Source organism: Helianthus annuus, chromosome 9 (assembly GCF_002127325.2).
Source record: "Helianthus annuus cultivar XRQ/B chromosome 9, HanXRQr2.0-SUNRISE, whole genome shotgun sequence".
Taxonomy (NCBI): domain Eukaryota; kingdom Viridiplantae; phylum Streptophyta; class Magnoliopsida; order Asterales; family Asteraceae; genus Helianthus; species Helianthus annuus.
Genome location: NC_035441.2, coordinates 124,039,686 through 124,056,648, shown reverse-complemented (window position 1 = coordinate 124,056,648; position 16,963 = coordinate 124,039,686). Strand labels below are relative to the sequence as shown.

Below are 16,963 nucleotides of genomic sequence, written 5' to 3'. Positions count from 1 at the left end.
GATTGTATCCTTGCTGACTCAAACTACTGGGTTGAGGGTAACGTCGCCTTCAAAAGAGGGGCCTACTACAATAACTAAGATAATCTCTTAAACAAGTGCAAAAGTGCGAAAATAATCAAAGGTTATACTAATACACGAGTCGGATCCAAGTGATTCATCTTGTCTATCTGTTTTTATTTTATTTTTATTTCTCAGCATTTAGTTAGTTTTTATTTTCTTAGTTTAAAAACCTTTTCTACTTTTTGATTTGATTAGACGTTGAGGATAAACCGGTACTAAAAGCTCTTGTGTCCTTGGACGACCTCGGTATCTTACCAACACTATACTACGTCCACGATGGGTGCACTTGCCCATATGTGTGTTTAGTGTTAGTAAATATCGTGTTTTATAAATTTAAAACTTGGCTAAAAGTGTAAAAAGGGCTTAAAATATACATAAAAAAATATACTACACTTCACACGCATCACGTATGTAAAGAATAGTTATATGAAAATAAAACAATATATAACCAACTCGTATTATGTTTCGCGTCTTAACAAAATATAGGTATGTGCCGTTTAGGCGTTTAAAAATAAATATAAAAAGTTATATTTATTTTATAAAAGGATCATCGAGTTGTTTGAAGTATGAAATAAATATAAAATCTATATTTATTCTTATAAAAGAATTCGTATTGTTTGATATTTAAAATAAACATGTAAACTATATTTATTATTTTTTTTTTATAAATCGAATTCGTGTTTGTTATTTGAAATAATACATAAACTGTATTTATGAGAATATCTGAACTTTGATGTTTGAAATAAATAGTTAAATAAATTTATTTTATAAAAGAGTTTTCCGAACTTGCCATTCGTAATAATTACAAGTAATTATATCCCATGTTAATAAACATTCCCGAGTTTTGACATTTGAATCAAATATAAGTGTTTAGATTTATTTGGTAAAAAGTTCGCCTTATCGGCGTTTTACAAGTCATAAGGTGTCGTCGAAGAAAAGTTACACTTGTACATGTTTTCGTAAAATCGCTTGAATTCGATGGTTTGCGTTTTATAATAAAATACGGTATTTTAACGAATTTTCTCGAAAAACGGACAGAGTTTCCTCTGTTTTTGGACGCCCCCGACAACAAAAGTTGTCGTTATTTTATCAAAACTCAACAATTCAATCACAAAATATTAAATTACGTCAACTGTAATAAGAAAAGGTAACTAGTCGTTAAATAATTCGGTTCGAGCTCGTGTTTATGTAATATTGGAAACTATATGAAATAACACAATTAAATCGTGCTGCTAAATCTTTACCAATTTCTAATGTCGAAACGCCAAAAAGGTTGACTGAGGTGACCGGGTCAACTGAGTTGACCGAGTCGACTCGCTAAGTAGACCAGGTTGACCGAGTTGACTCGGTTTGACCGAGTCAACCCGAACCACGAACCGAACCGTCTTGATCTAGCCGCTTGACCCGAACCGGCTGACCCCAACCGACTGAGTTGATCGGCTTCTGATGACTGAGTTGACTCGTACCGAGCCGAGTCTGACCCGAACCTCCACTGAGCTTAACCGAACCCGATCTGAGACGAGACTGAACCTGAAAACCCGAACCCATCTGTGACCCGAGACCCGAGATATCCCCAAACGTGAACCGAGCATCATCAGGCATGGCAAAACATAATCATCTTCAAGTTTGCAAGTATTAATGAGAAATGGGGGTGTTTTACCGGAAAAATCTGTTGACAAAGCAACACCGCTGTCTACTCCAACGTCGCCGCCACCCCTGCCACCGCCGTTAGCGGCGGTGCCGCTTCTTCTCCAATTCTCTTTTTTCTCGGTCTCTCTCTCCTTGTCTCAGTCTCTCTCTCTCTCTCCTGTCTTGGTCTCTCTCTCTCCTGTCTTGTAGTCGCGTCACCACCGGACGGTGGTGGTGATGGCGGTCCGTTTCTGGATCGAAGGGGGGGTGCTGTCGTCGGCTGGAACAACCGCCGCCGGTAATACGACCGGCAGCCGGCCGTGTGTCTTCGTTGGAGGGAGAGAGAGGAAACGAGGGAGTGGAGAGGTTTGTTTGGTGTGTGTATTTCAGTGAGGATGATGATGTTTTAGTTCTCATTTGAGTGTATTAGGGTTCCATTTGAAGGGGATGAAGATGTCTGGTGATTTGTTTGTGTCTATGGAACTAGGGTTTTCATATGTAGAAGGAGGGAGATGAGAGCGGACAGTTGGGTGCGGTTATTGTTGCCTGCACATTTGAAGAATAGGGGGAGGATATGGGTATCTTATAGAGATGTGGAGATCTTGTGGTTTCATCTTTAGAGACAAAAATCTCTTGTAAAGATCTTATAGAGATTTTGTGGAGATTTTATAGAGATTTAGTATAGATTCTATATAGATTTTGTATAGATCTAATATATTATGTGCAGGTTTAGGCTTGTGGGTTTTGGGCCCAGGGCCCACAAGCCCATCTCATGTGTAAGTTGCCCGTAATTCCTACGAGACATGTTTTTAAAACCGAAATCACTGTAGCCTAGTAAAATAATATTTCAGAGTTAAAAACGTGTAAAAATAATGTCGGTATCCATCGTAGTCGCGTAATATTCAGCAGGTTTCCCGTAAATCACCATACGCGCACTCCACAGTCGAATAAACGTTCCTGGGCACTCCAAAGGCCTAATTAAGTTAATTTGCGCTGTAAACACTATTTATTATTGCGTTAATCACCTGTTAATCACGTAATTAAGTGCGTAAACTACCGGTTGTCACAACGGTAGACCACCGCCAACCCCGACCATCGTCGCCGCCACCGCTAACAATCGTCACCCACCGACCACCGCCACCCATCGCTGCCACCCCCACTAGCCGCCACTGATCATCGCCACCACCCATCACCGATTTAGTTCATTCCTCTTTTCTTTCCTACCAAACAACACAAGGTAATGATTTATTCCTTTCATGCATGGTAACCAAACAAGACTATGAAATGTAATGATCTCTTTCATTCCTTTGTCCATTCCATTCCCTCATCTATTCCATTACGCCATACCAAACAGACCTTATTGAAGTCCTATCTCCACAAGGAAGAAATCAGTATCCCATATGGGCGCACAAACACTCGTTTCAGTCGTACCATACATATCTATAATTACGTCTATATACTTCCTTGGAACCCCTCTACCTTCTAAACTATCCCAAATTAGTTTACGTGGCACACGGTCGTACGCTTTTTCAATATCTATGAACACCATATGGAGATCTCGCTTCTTCTCTCTATACTTTTCCATCAATCTCCTTAAGATATGCATTGCTTCCGTAGTTGACCTTCCCGTCATAAAACCAAACTGGTTTATCGTAACATGGGTTTCTCTTCTAATTCTAGTATCAATTATCCTATCCCATAGTTTCATAATGTTATCAAGAACATTGATCTGACATTTTTCCAAAATATAAAGTTGAACAAAGTACTTAGCCATTGAACTCCTTCATCTCCTAAGCACTTCCACACCTCAATCGGTATGTTGTCCAGACCAATGGCTTTACCCCTTCCCATCTTCCTTAGTGTTGTCCTAACCTCTCCAAGTGTGATATTCCTAAAACACGTCCATCATTTCCCTTTATAAATTTCACTACCCCTAGACCGTGCCTCATACGCTCCCTATAGCTTTGGCAATCTTAAACGTATCATACTCCCCACCTTTGTTTCCAAGCGTTCATACATCTTTTTTTAGTCTATGTTCTTTGCCTTTATCATTGTCTTCTTTGCCTCCCTTTTAGCGTTCTTGTAGACTCCATATCTTTATCTTTATATTTTAAGGAATGGGATGTGAGAGATTTTTGGAAAATAAAATTTATATGTAAGAGATGGTAGTTTTTAGTTAAATTATAAAGAAAGGCATACCAAATAGGATTTGAATGCTCTTTGTCTTTATATTTTAAGGAATGAGATGTGAGAGATTTTTGGAAAATAAAATTTATATGTAAGAGATGGTAGTTTTTAGTTAAATTATAAAGAAAGGCATACCAAATAGGATTTGAATGCTCTTGTAGTTTGATATATGAAAATCATAATAATACATAAATCAGCCTATCGATAGGGCGTAACCCAACTTTATTAATGTCTCAAAACATAATACATATATAAATACATATGAAAATTGTGAATGGTCAAACACGCAATTTAATTCTTGTACGATACAAGTCTAAAATTTATCATCATGACTTATGACGTCAAGAGATAATTTCGACCACATTAATGTGCCGCGTTGGTCTTCTTCAAAGTCTTTGAATAATATACTCCTACTTACGATTTAACTTTATAAAAGTATAGAGTACTTGGTTAAATTAAACCCAAATTACCTAGATTAACATAATCAGTATTTATAAATCGACTAACTAAAAACCTTTCTGACTAGGACTATGTTAAAAAAAACTATTTGACGCATCGGTTCATTTATTTTTTGGAAAGAAAATAAATCTAGGAGTCTAGGACATACACTAATCGGTTCGTTTTCATACTTTTATTTTTTTTTAAATAACTTTTAAGACGTGTGATGTAAATGCTTATAACATTTTTTTAATAGCAAACGAAACTTCCATTAATAATAATCAGTCAACACAACCAAAAAAACCTCAACCAGGAGCTGGACAACCAAAGCGAACAAAACAAAAACAAAAACAAAAGACATAATCCAGACTTACAAAATTACATTAAAATCTCACTATTCCTGTCTTGTTATCGAGCCGTGTTTTAACCTTAGCTTCACCCCTTAATAAGATGTCTCCTTTATTTCTTCTAATATTGTCTGAATCTTACCTTGCCTACCTTTAAAGACCCTTTCGTTTCTGGTTTTCCACAATATCCACATTGTTTGAATTACAACTGCATATATTGCTTTTCGCACGCCTTTGCACCGATGAATTTCATTCATCTCCATCAGAACATCTCTCAAACTACCTTCCACGTTCACCATCAGAGTTTTCAGCCAATTCGTCACCGACTCCCATGTTCTTTTTGCAAAATTACAACTGAGTAGGATATGAGCTGCGGTTTCCTCGGCGGCACCGCAAGTTTTGTAGATGCAATCAAGCAAGTTTAATCCTCTGTTTCTAAGAGCCGCTGCTGACGCAATCTTCTCTTCGATCGCACGCCACACAAACGTAGTACACTTACCGGTTACCCAATTGTTCCAGCTAAACATGTATGCTGTTGAGTTTAAGTCTAACCGCTGACCTAATGAGGCCTTAACGATCTGTACACTGAACTCCTGATGCTCGCTATTATTCCAATACCAAACGTCGCTGTCTTGTGCCAATACCTGACCTTGTAGACGCCCCCCTTAAGGTTTTCCATTTCTTGTTTTTCTTCCTCGCTTGTTGGTGCTCGTAACCAAACCCAATCCCACACTCGTCCCCCATTCAATGTTCTATAATTTTCCAGCACCCTTCCTTTCTTCTTTACGGCTAACTGATATAGGTTCGGAAATTGTGCTTTCAACGGTTCGTTGCCTAGCCAAGTATCAACCCAAAATTGTGCTTATAACATTTAATTTTTTATTTTTTACTTTTAAAAACCATGTATAATGCTCATAACGACACTTTAGAGTTTGGTAAAAGACTAAAAAGAAATCTTGAAAATATCCGAACTTGATGGCTCAATTTGTGGCGTGTTACCTTCATTGCAATTACTTCCATGTTGAAGAAATTGTTACACAAAAGTCAATATTCATTCAAAGGTTTATTTATTAAAGGTAAGACCATATGTGGATGTTTTTTTTTTTTTTTTTGTTTAACAATGTCATTGACACATGTTAAAGGCGTGTTGAATACTAATGGTATAATTACCCTACGGATTAGTTTGGTCTATTTGTATACAAATCCCGATTCAAGCTACTATCCAATTTAATCTAAACGACGTAGCTAGCTAATTGTAAAAAAAAAAAAAAAAAAAAAAAAAAAAAAAAAAAAAATCTTAAACGTGGATCAAGAGCAATTAAGTTTAGCTCCAAATAGCACTACAACCTTCAGAGAGCTTAGGCTATTCGGTGTGGTTGATGGAGGCTGGGCATCCACGTCAGCGCCATGTAGGATGAGTGTGAGGATGTGACAAAGAGGATGCAGCCAAGGAAATAGGGGATGGGCCAAAAGTATATATATGTTGTATGTATATGTGTGTGTGAGAGAGAGGAGGCACGTCCTCGTTGTCAATGGTCCGACGATCTTGACGAAGGAGGCACGGCGACGAAGCTAAGGAAATGGAGAGGGGGTCGGTGTCGCCCCAGGACGTCCCTCGGACGACCCCCGTACCGAGTAAATTTATAGAGACATATCGTAAAATCTTATTTATGTTTTTTATTAGAGGTTGTTGAACGAGGACGTATTTGATACGTCAGTCTAGCTCACAATAATGTCACATTGTAGAATAAGGATGTTATATGGTAAGTGGTAGAGGATCCTGTAAAAAGTGCCCAAAGTGTGAGAAGTGTATTATAACACTATATATAATACTATATAACACCATATAAACACCGTATAACAATATGTAACACCATATAATACTATATAACGCTATGTAACACTATATAACAAATATAACACTATAGGTTGTCTGATAGATGTATAACCGAATAAATAATAGACGTAAAAACGTTGAACCATACACGCGCGTTCTAGCGTATTAACTTGCAAAAATTAAACTGAAATTTAAAACATAGAAAAGAAAACCTAAGTTGACATAGCACCCCGTGCATTGCGATAGAGCCGTTAAACTGCAAAACAAAATGACGTAAAAACTTTGTACCACGCACGCGCGTTGGGGGTGTTAACCTGTAAATTTAGACCAAAAAGTAAAACGGCGAATTTGTAAAAGATGAAAAGTGAACAAAGTTGAAAATGAAAAAGTATTGGATAAAAAAAGTTGTGACAAAAGTAAAAAAGACAAAAAGGTATAGGTCAGAAAAAGTGTAAAATGTTGAATTACACCTCTTAGTGACAAACCAAAAATTGGTAAAAACGGGAATATATGAACTAATGGTTGGATGGACCATTAAACCAAAAGGAAAAATGAATTGTGCATTAGTTAGTCTTACACATTGCTATTATAACTTATACAAAATTAAATAGTAGTTTCAACTCACAAAAGTTTGTTTGTGGAATTATAGAGGGAAGATTCACTAAATTAATTTTGAAAAAAAAATAAACATTGATTTTTGTTATCATTGGCAAAAAATCCCAAATCTCAAGGACGATTTTGACAAAAAAAAGTCAGATGTTTGGATTAAAATGACAAAAATCCCAAAAGTAAAGGATCATATGATACAAAAAAGTTGTTTTGAATGAAAATGACAAACATGCCAAACCTCAAAGACGATTTTGACAAGTTACTCTAATTAAAATAATGAAAACTAAAAAAAAAACTAAACTATAGCATAGCATAGTATAGATATTAAAATATTATCATATTTATTTGAAATTTAATCTTCAATTTAATTAAAATATCCGAGGACCAATTATATTCAAGTGTTTAGTAATTTGTAGAAATTCACTAAATTCATTTAGAAAAAAAAATAAACATTGATTTTTGTTATCAAATCAATTTATGTAAATAATTGTTATTTTAGTTAAAATAAAGTAAACTGGGATTGTTACTATATAATATGTAACGTGTATATTATATAATATAATATAGGATATTAATATATTATAATATTTATTTGAAATTTGAAAAATTAAGTAGGGATAAATCGGAGATATAGATGATAATGATTTTTTAAACTAAATTTCTTTAAAACGTTATTTGAAATTATTTATTTGAATAAAGATAAGAATTAATGATAAATAATAAAGCATAATTAAAAAATTTTAAGATTGAAGGAGAAAATGTCATGTGGCATTAATTGGAGTCTTTTATTATAATTTAGATATAGTGTTACATAGCGTTATATTGTGTTATATGGTGTTACATAGTGTTATACGGTGTTTATATGGTGTTATATAGTATTATATATAGTGTTATAATACCTTTCTCACACTTCTCATACTTTGTGCACTTTTTACAGGATCCTTACCCTATGGTAAGCGCTGTTGCAGAAATCGGCCTAGGCGGCCGATTAATCGGCGCCTAGGCGCTAGGCGGTCACTTACTGCCTAATTTTGAGCTAGGCGGTCAATTAATCGGTCATGGTAAAAAAATCGGTCAAAATCGGTCCTAGGCGGTCAAAACCGGTCCTAGGCGGTCAAAAATCGTATTAATCGGACAATATTAGTCGGTCAAAATCGGTCCTAGGCGGTCAAAATTGGTCAAAATCAGTCAAAATCGAACCATACTATCTGAAACTTGAAGTATTTATGTGAATTTTGAAGTATTATTTTTATATTATTGGGTATATATATATATATATATATATATATATATATATATATGATTTTGAAAAAATACATACAAAAATCCCATTCCGATTAATCCCTAGGCTGTACCTCACCGCCCGACTAGCGACTAGCGCCTTCTACAACATTGATGGTAAGTATAAAAATAATAATTATATATCATTACTACTTTTAGTGTCACGTAACTTTTGCCACAAAAATCACATCTAATTACATGCCACTACAAACGCCTATCATACTAATTTTGATTAACTAAAGTTATGATTTCTTTACAATGTAAAATAAAAATAAATGTAGAAATCATAAATTCATGCACTTCAATTGAGAGTTAGATCATCAAACATTCCAAATGTTTGCAAACACTTTTAAGTTAAGTCTAAGCATTAAACATATACAAAATATAACTAACAAATGTTTGAATAAAAACTCAAAACTTCATTGTGCTCATGAACTTCTTTCACAATCTTCATGCGAGTAAACTTAACCACCGTATTAACTTTCTTAGCAATGATACTAACAGTTACCGTTAGAGAAATAAAGACACTTCAATATGAAAACAATGAGGAGACTAATCAATATACAAATAATAATGTACCGTGTTGACTTGATGGTCGAAGTAACAACACAATGGACCCCTCCTTTACCTTCATGTGGCGTTGCTAACAATGTTTGTTGATTTCAAGGTTCATGCTATTTTAATCCAATCAATGGCAATCATGGTGCCCTAACTCGTCTTAAAAGGTGGAAAACCATGAAATTCTATTAACATCATATATCTTTAAACTATTTTAGAATATAAATTGTATACGATTACATCTCTCTCTCTCTCTCTCTCTCTGTATATACACACATATAGTCATCGATTCTACCGAGAAGTCATAATTTTCGCGAGCAAACATATTAATGATGAGGAACATGCTTTTTGTTATGCTACTAATACATGTACTTCCCCTGCTATTCTGCCCCATCCTGGTTAAGGAAGAGTTACGGACGCGTAAAACAAAAGAAAATACGCTGATGGGGGGCGGGCATACTATGTGTAATGCTTCACTCATTTACGATAAATAATAAGGAAAAAAGCCATTCCGTTTCAACAAAAGACCCACACCCAAGTTCCATAGTTTTTGGTCCACTATCCTGATCATGATTTTCCTACCCCAGAGGGAAAGGCTCTTCCCTTTTGAGCCAATTGTGGGCGAGGAAGGATTCGAACCTCCGTCACCATGGTTCGTAGTCACGTGCTCTAATCCTCTGAGCTATAGGCATATGTATATATGGACCATGATATTCACATATCCCATCCTTATTACCCCTTGAAGCGTCGCGCTTTGGCCAAAGCGCGACGTTTAGGGTTCTTTTCCAGACAAAAGTTGATGTGACTTTGATACGAGGTTTGATTCGGTACAATGTTGTCAGTCGGGTCACGAGGAACCCTAAACGTTGCACTTTGGCCAAAGCGTGACGCTTCGGTGCCAAATTCTGGTGCTTTAAGAAGGCAGACCATGCATTCGACATTTCATTCAAATTTGCAAAAGTGTTTCAAATAAACGCGTATTTTGTTGCTTTAGTGGCATTTCTTCAAAATACGATGTCGTGGTTTAGCAACTATATTTTCGGTGAATACTCTGACGAGTCCGTTATTCCAGATTTTTACGAGGGGATTGCTATTTCTGACTCGTGCGAGAAACCGGTCCCGTCCAACATGAGGGAGGAGGAGGTTGTCTCTTGCATTAGTTATCGTGACAATACGGTGCAGCTGGACTTGAATATCCCTGTGGAAGACTCGTACTCACAACACGGCAATTCAAATTATGGATACGGGGGTGAACTATATCCTCAGGATAAATATACGTACGGTCAGCCGAACTATCCCACCAAGGTTATGGTGGTGAGCAGAGCTTTGTACAACAAGACTATCCCGACCACGGTTACAGTGGTGAGCAGAACTTTGTACAGCAAGACCATCCGGACCAGGGAGAGGTGGTGAGCAGAACTTTGTACAACAAGACTATCCGGACCAGGGAAACAGTGGTGAGCAGAAGGATCTGTTAGTTGATGAGGAAGACTCTTACCCAATTATATTTTCTTTCGAGACAAACCGGACCTTTTCGTCACGTGATGAGTTGGTGGATTGGGTACAAAAGAAGAGAAAGGACAATAGTTACGTCATTGTGATTAAAAGATCGAATAAAAGAGGAAATAATTTTAAGTTTTGGTTTCAATGCACTCTTAGTGGGGACTATAAATCAACTATATAATCGGTATACTTACGTTAAACAACCGCTATAAATTAAATTTAAATATATATCTTTTATAAAAATAAAACTCAAAGCTACAAATTTTCAACAAAAAGGCACAACCAAACAACAAACCAAAACCCCACTTTTTTCACCCAAAACCCCACTTTTTCCACCTAAAAACAAACAGACACACTTATGCGCTATGCTTTGGCCAAAGCGCAGCGCTTATGTACAAAGTCAACAGACAAGGTCTGACAGGTTCAGTGCTTGTCTGTTGACTTTCCATCTAAGCGTTGCGTTTTGCCCAAAGCGCAACGCATATGTGTGCATAAAAGGCCAACTGGGATGTGTGAATAGCCAAGACCATACATATATATATACACACACACTTTTGAACTTGTTATAAGTTTAGGGGCAGACCCACATAGAGCTAGTCGGGGTCTCCGGACCTCAATGTTTTAAAAAAATTAGTATATTCGGTATATTAAATTTTATAAGAAAACCGTAAATACAATTAGGTGGACACCATAAAAAGGAAAGAAAATTGGTGTAGTGGTAAACCCCCCTCTTTACCAACAAGAGGTCATGTGTTCAATCTTTGTACAACCTATTTTTTCTGGTTTTTTTAAATCTAATTTAAACCTCGCTCTGACCTGATACGAAAACGGAATAACCCGAAAATTTTAACGTTTTGTTATAAAAATTTTGAACACCAAAAAAAATGAACCCTATTAAAAAAATCCTAGTTTCGGAGCTGTATAAGTTTCAAACCCATATTCATGAAAGAACAAGAAAAAAATATTGTAGGCTTGAGAACTTTCTCTGCATTTATCATGGTTTCTAGAGGCGTATTTAAAATACTTAAATTTTAGTTTGACATATATTGGCTAAAAAATAGGGGTATTTAGACGTGAGTTCAGTAACTGGTTACCTTGTTATGGTTATTTAGAGGGTTGTTCTTACGTTTTTGAAGACCCTAAACGAACTATAAAGTGGGGGTCCTAATTTCACCGACAAACTCTCCTCTAATCCCGGACGCCATAGGTGATTACCCTTACTTTTTTCGGCTAGTGATAACTGATAGCCTAGAAATTGAAAGCAGGTTGCTATGGGAAATGGGAACGATGATTGCGGCTGTATTTTGGGGCTTTAGGCCGCTAAATAATGATGATTAGGTCGATGGTGATTGTGTTGTAATAGCTGCAAAACAAGGCGAAATAGGCTTTGAAACTTGATCTTTTTTTTGCCAAACAATATTTCTTTTGGACTCATTCAATGAAAAACCAGTATAATTTTGAAATAAACGTATTTATTTGGGCCTAATACATATAACTATATTTAAAAACTTTCTAAAAATTCGGAGACCCTAATTTTTGGATGGCCCTAGGCCCATGCCTAGATTACCAAGCCTATGGAGCCGGCTGTGATTAGTTAAAACTAGAAACTGTAATATTTAATGTTTAAATAAACTCGTTATGATTCTAGTTATATAATTTATAGTTTAGATAATCATTTATTAATTAGCCTTTTATTTAACCATCACTAGTGCTCTAGTGGTGATCACGGGTATTTAAGTTCCACCTATGGTGGGTCCGGGTGAGTTTTTTCTCTCCAGGTCTCAAGTTCGAGTCTGGGTGATACGGGTTTCTCATTGAGAGGTTTAAATTACGGATCTATTGTGCGAGGGGGCTCTCTAACGCCAACCCGGTTAAGACAAAGTATGCTAAACCTCTCGACATTCGTGAATAATTCACACCTTTCAAAAAAAAAAAAAACTTAGCCATTTATTTAACATAACTAATAAGGTGCCCAAGCTTGAGGTCATAGCAAATAAGGAGAAGGCAGTGTTTTCTAATAACAGATGAGATGACTGTAATTTAAGGGTGTGTAAAAAATTAAATTAACCGACTCATAACCGAATTAACCAATAAAACCGAACTGAAAAACCAAACCAAATAAAAAACCAGTGGGTCGGTTAATTGTTTTTTTTTTTTTTTTTGAAAACCGAAAGTAGCGGGACAGTTATGGTTACCAAAATTTTCATACCAACCATAACCGAACTGAACCAACATGTAGTGAAATCGCTGTCGGATTTTGGACTTTTCACAATTTTTTTTTAATATTTGATGCTTTTGCTTAAATGTTTGTTAGAATTTGTGAGTTAATATCATATCATTTTAGTTGAATTTGTTTGAATTTATTGTTTATATTATATTGTTTTGTTTGAATATTCGGCATTAATATTACAGATTATAGTATTTTTTTAATACTATGTAATTAGGGGTGCAAATGAGGCGAGCCGAGCCCGAGCTCGATTAACTTATGAGAGCTCGGGCTCGAGTTCGGCTCGTTTGTATTTTCTCAAGCTCGAGCTCGGCTCGTTTATTACCCATTAATTAGTATATTAAATAAAATTAATATAAATAATAGACTTTTAGGCTCGCGAGCTCGATAAGTGAAGCTCGGGCTCGGCTCGTTTACATTAAGACTCGACGAGCCTAACGAGCTTCACATACGAGGCTCGGGCTCAATAAACAAACGAGCTTTGTTTTGAGGCTCAAGCTCGGCTCGGGCTCGATAAGACCCGGCTCGTTTCGAGCTTTTTCTCGAGCCAATGCCGCTCGACTCGTTTGCATCTCTATATGTAATACACTAATATATACAAAAGTGTAATAACAATTTATTTCATGGTCAAAAAATTTAAGTTATTTTTAGCTAGTCTGTAAATTTACGGTTAACCGACCCACAATCGATCGTTATAACCATCAAAACCCATTAATCATAACTACCATAACCGATCAGTTATGGTTATGATTATCCATTAACCGACATCACGGTTACGGTTATGATTTTTGGTCAAAATCGACCCATGCACACCCCTATAATGTAATTTATAAGGAGAAGTAGGGGTGAGCAAATGAACGAACCAAAATTAACCGAAAACCGAATTAACCAAAAATCGGTTATTGTTTTTTATTGCCCTTGGTTAACCGAAATTAAACGAACTTAACCAAACCATTCATATTTTCATATATTTCTAGCCTTTATACCTTCATATATTTAATATATTTCATGTTTTATACCTCTATTTTCTATATTTATAATTTTATTTCATTTATTTATACCTTCATTTTATGTATTTATACATCTATTTCATGTACTTATAAGTTATACCTCCATTATATGTATTTTAAACAAAAAAAAAAAAAATAGCCCAACTTTGGTTTTGGTTACTAACAAAAAACAATCAAACCAAACCAACAAAATAACCGAATAAACCAAATCAATTAACCGAAAACCGAATGGTTAATAAAATAGATTAACCGATGACTTCGGTTTCTGTTTCAACTGATGCAAATAACCAAATCGAATCGTGTAGTGAAAATATAATTAAGACTGATATTCATCACATTAACATTGTGTTAAAGTTTAGTATGAAAAATGAAAAGGGTTCATTAGTGTTAATGTAAATATTGTTGTAATTTATAGGTAATGTACTTTTTGTCATACAAATAAGATAAGATTCAACACCATATATTATTACAAATTCAGGACAAAATATCGATGTTATTTTTCATTAGTTAAACAAAATGTACCATGTAATAATTTTGCCAAAAATGGTATATTAAAAACCCAAAAGTTTAAGAGATTGAGAACAGAAAAACTACAATCGATTCTATGGTCATATCGTACATGCACTATCCAAGGTACGTGCATGTAAAAGTGTAGAAAAGAGTTGAACAGAATTGAATAACCAAACAACAAATGAATCACACTTGATGCTATGCACATGTCGTGAATGGCCTTAGATGCTCTCGATAAATTAATCAAGTCAAACTTTGATTTGTCAAGTCAACAACACTTATCATTTAGCATCACGTATTACTTAGTATACGCGATGCAGTAATATAAAAGACAAGTTAAAATGTCTTTTATAAACTAAATCAAGGTTTTATAATATAATTTAAAGTTTATAAAAAATTAACTTAATGAAAATATATGCCGTATAATCTAAAGTTGAAAGTGATCATTACGATAGGTTTAAATATGTTAAAAGAGTTTTATAAATCGAATTAAATATATTAAGATTATTCACAAAGATAATTTCTTTTGTAAAACGAAGTCATTAGAAAATGGTTGAAAGAATTTTCTATTAGAAGATAGTTTACAACATGTATTGAAAACCCAAAACATATATTTTAATACAACACTTCAACATTTGAGTTTTAGCAAAAGTTTTTGATTTAAAATCATGCACAAAATGGTTGAAAATACTTTCTAAATAAGTGATAACTTTGGTGTTTTCTAATATTGTTAGTCCATTTTAAGTTAATTATTGAAAGAAATCACCAAGAAGAATGTTTATAGCTAATTGAAGAACGAGTCCAGTTGACCTTAGTAATGAAATGTCTGACTACAGTTGAAGAAGTTATAACTACAACTGAAGTTTTTCAGCAACCTACAACTGGTTAACAATTTGAGCACAAACATTAAAAAGATGAAGTTCAAATTGACTCAGTAGTTATCGGGATCAATAAACTATTGTTTAGTGATTCTATGAACTTTCCCTATAAATAGCATATGACCAAAAAAGGAAGAAAACTGATTTGAACAAGAGCAATCAACTCTTATTCATCACCGAAATCTTGAATTTAAGTGTTCCATTTGGGTAGAATTATGTTTATTTTAATTAGCAAGCATCTTTATATTCATTTCTGTAAAACACTTTTACAAATTCAAATAACACATAAAAATTCTGTAATCCCAAGGTTTCAAATTATTGATTTCTAATTCCGCATAAAACATATGTTAAATTGTTTTATTGAAATAATTAATTGTTGTATTCTTCATTTGATGAATCTAAGATCAAAAGGTGATATCAGAGTCATCTAAATAAAGTTACTATTCATTGATCATTTCAATACTCTGTTTACTGTAATAATCTCCTGTTTTGTTCAAATTTGATAGTTTTGATCTCAGACTCAAATCAACACTCAGAAGAGTCTAGATTTCATCCAATTATCAAACTCATAAGTAATATCTGATCAAACGTTTGAAATAGTAATCTAATAGTTGGGTCCATGGCAAAACCACGTCTCCTAGTGAGAGAAGAGTAGTCTCAATAAAAAATAAGGATGATAAACTTTCTTCGTAATTTCGATAATGATTATGTTGAGTCAGTTAGAAATGGTCCTTTTATTCCAATAATAGATGTACCAAGGATCCCTCCTACTAGTTACAAATGGTCCTTTTATGTTGAGTCAGTTACAAATGGTCCTAAAATGAGGTTTTTAGGGAAATGTTATGAGTGACTACTATATCAGATAAGATAAAGGAGTGGAGGTTGAGATGGTTTGGCCATGTGAAAAGGAGACAATCGACAACACCGGTTAGAGCAGTGGAAACCTTAATTGTGGAAGGGGGCGAGTATAGGTAGGCCTAAAATGATTGGGATGTGCGGATTAGACATGATTTGCTAGAGTTACACCTCTCTATGGACATGGTATAGGACAGGAGTTTGTGGAGACGTAGGATTAAGGTTAATTACTTTTAAGAGATGGTACATTAGGGTATTAGCTATGTGGTAGAGTCTTAGTTTCCTTAAACTTTAGGTGGACTGTGCATGTGAGTGTGTTTTTACATACATGTTTATTGTTTGGTCGCGTGATTATATATGTCTATGCTACTTCCCCACTTCTCTTGTTATTTGGTCTAGTGTTTGTTATTGGTTTTGGGGGTCTATTAGGAAAAAGTCTTTTTATCCCTAGGGAAAGTGGTTAGGTTTGCCTATATCTCACCCTTCCCAGACCCTACCAATAGCTTTGCTGTTTGTGGGATTTGCTTGGTACGGTTGTTGTTGTTGTCAGCTCGAGCTTTAACACATGTATTGTGTATGAACCATGATCTTCATTGATTTGATTGATGTAGATGATCCTCGATTTTCATTCAGTTGATGCAAATGACCCTCAATCCTCAAACTCTATGAATTTGAACTATAATCTTCATTATTGATCATGTGTTATCCTCATTTTTTATCCATTTTATGTTTGTATCCTTTAATCTATATTCTTGATGATTACATTAAGTGTATATGAACATGTACGTGGTATATGCACATCCTTAATCAACAACTCAGTAACACAAGTCCATTGTCACACCCTTTTCAAAGGCGGAAGCACGAGGTGTGATTTGAAAGGTTCTCAACTGCATACGATAAGTAAACATACTACATGAATATAAAACAACTCCAAATTGCCATTCATAGTTCAATCATTCAAAACAAAAGTTAAGTTTAAAGTTTACATCACACCATAAGATAATTGTTTGAAAAGTTTACAACTTCATTTCAAA

The 16,963-nt window shown here is 34.9% G+C and overlaps 1 long non-coding RNA gene across 1 annotated transcript; it reads right to left on the bottom strand.

Moving 5' to 3' along the window:
• Positions 1-1,437: 1,437 nt before the first annotated feature.
• On the bottom strand, positions 1,438-2,304 carry LOC110878523. The gene is made up of 2 exons (XR_002558051.2): positions 1,721-2,304; positions 1,438-1,608 (listed from the first exon to the last, which is right to left on the bottom strand). It is a non-coding gene; the product is annotated as an uncharacterized LOC110878523 (long non-coding RNA).
• Positions 2,305-16,963: the final 14,659 nt, after the last annotated feature.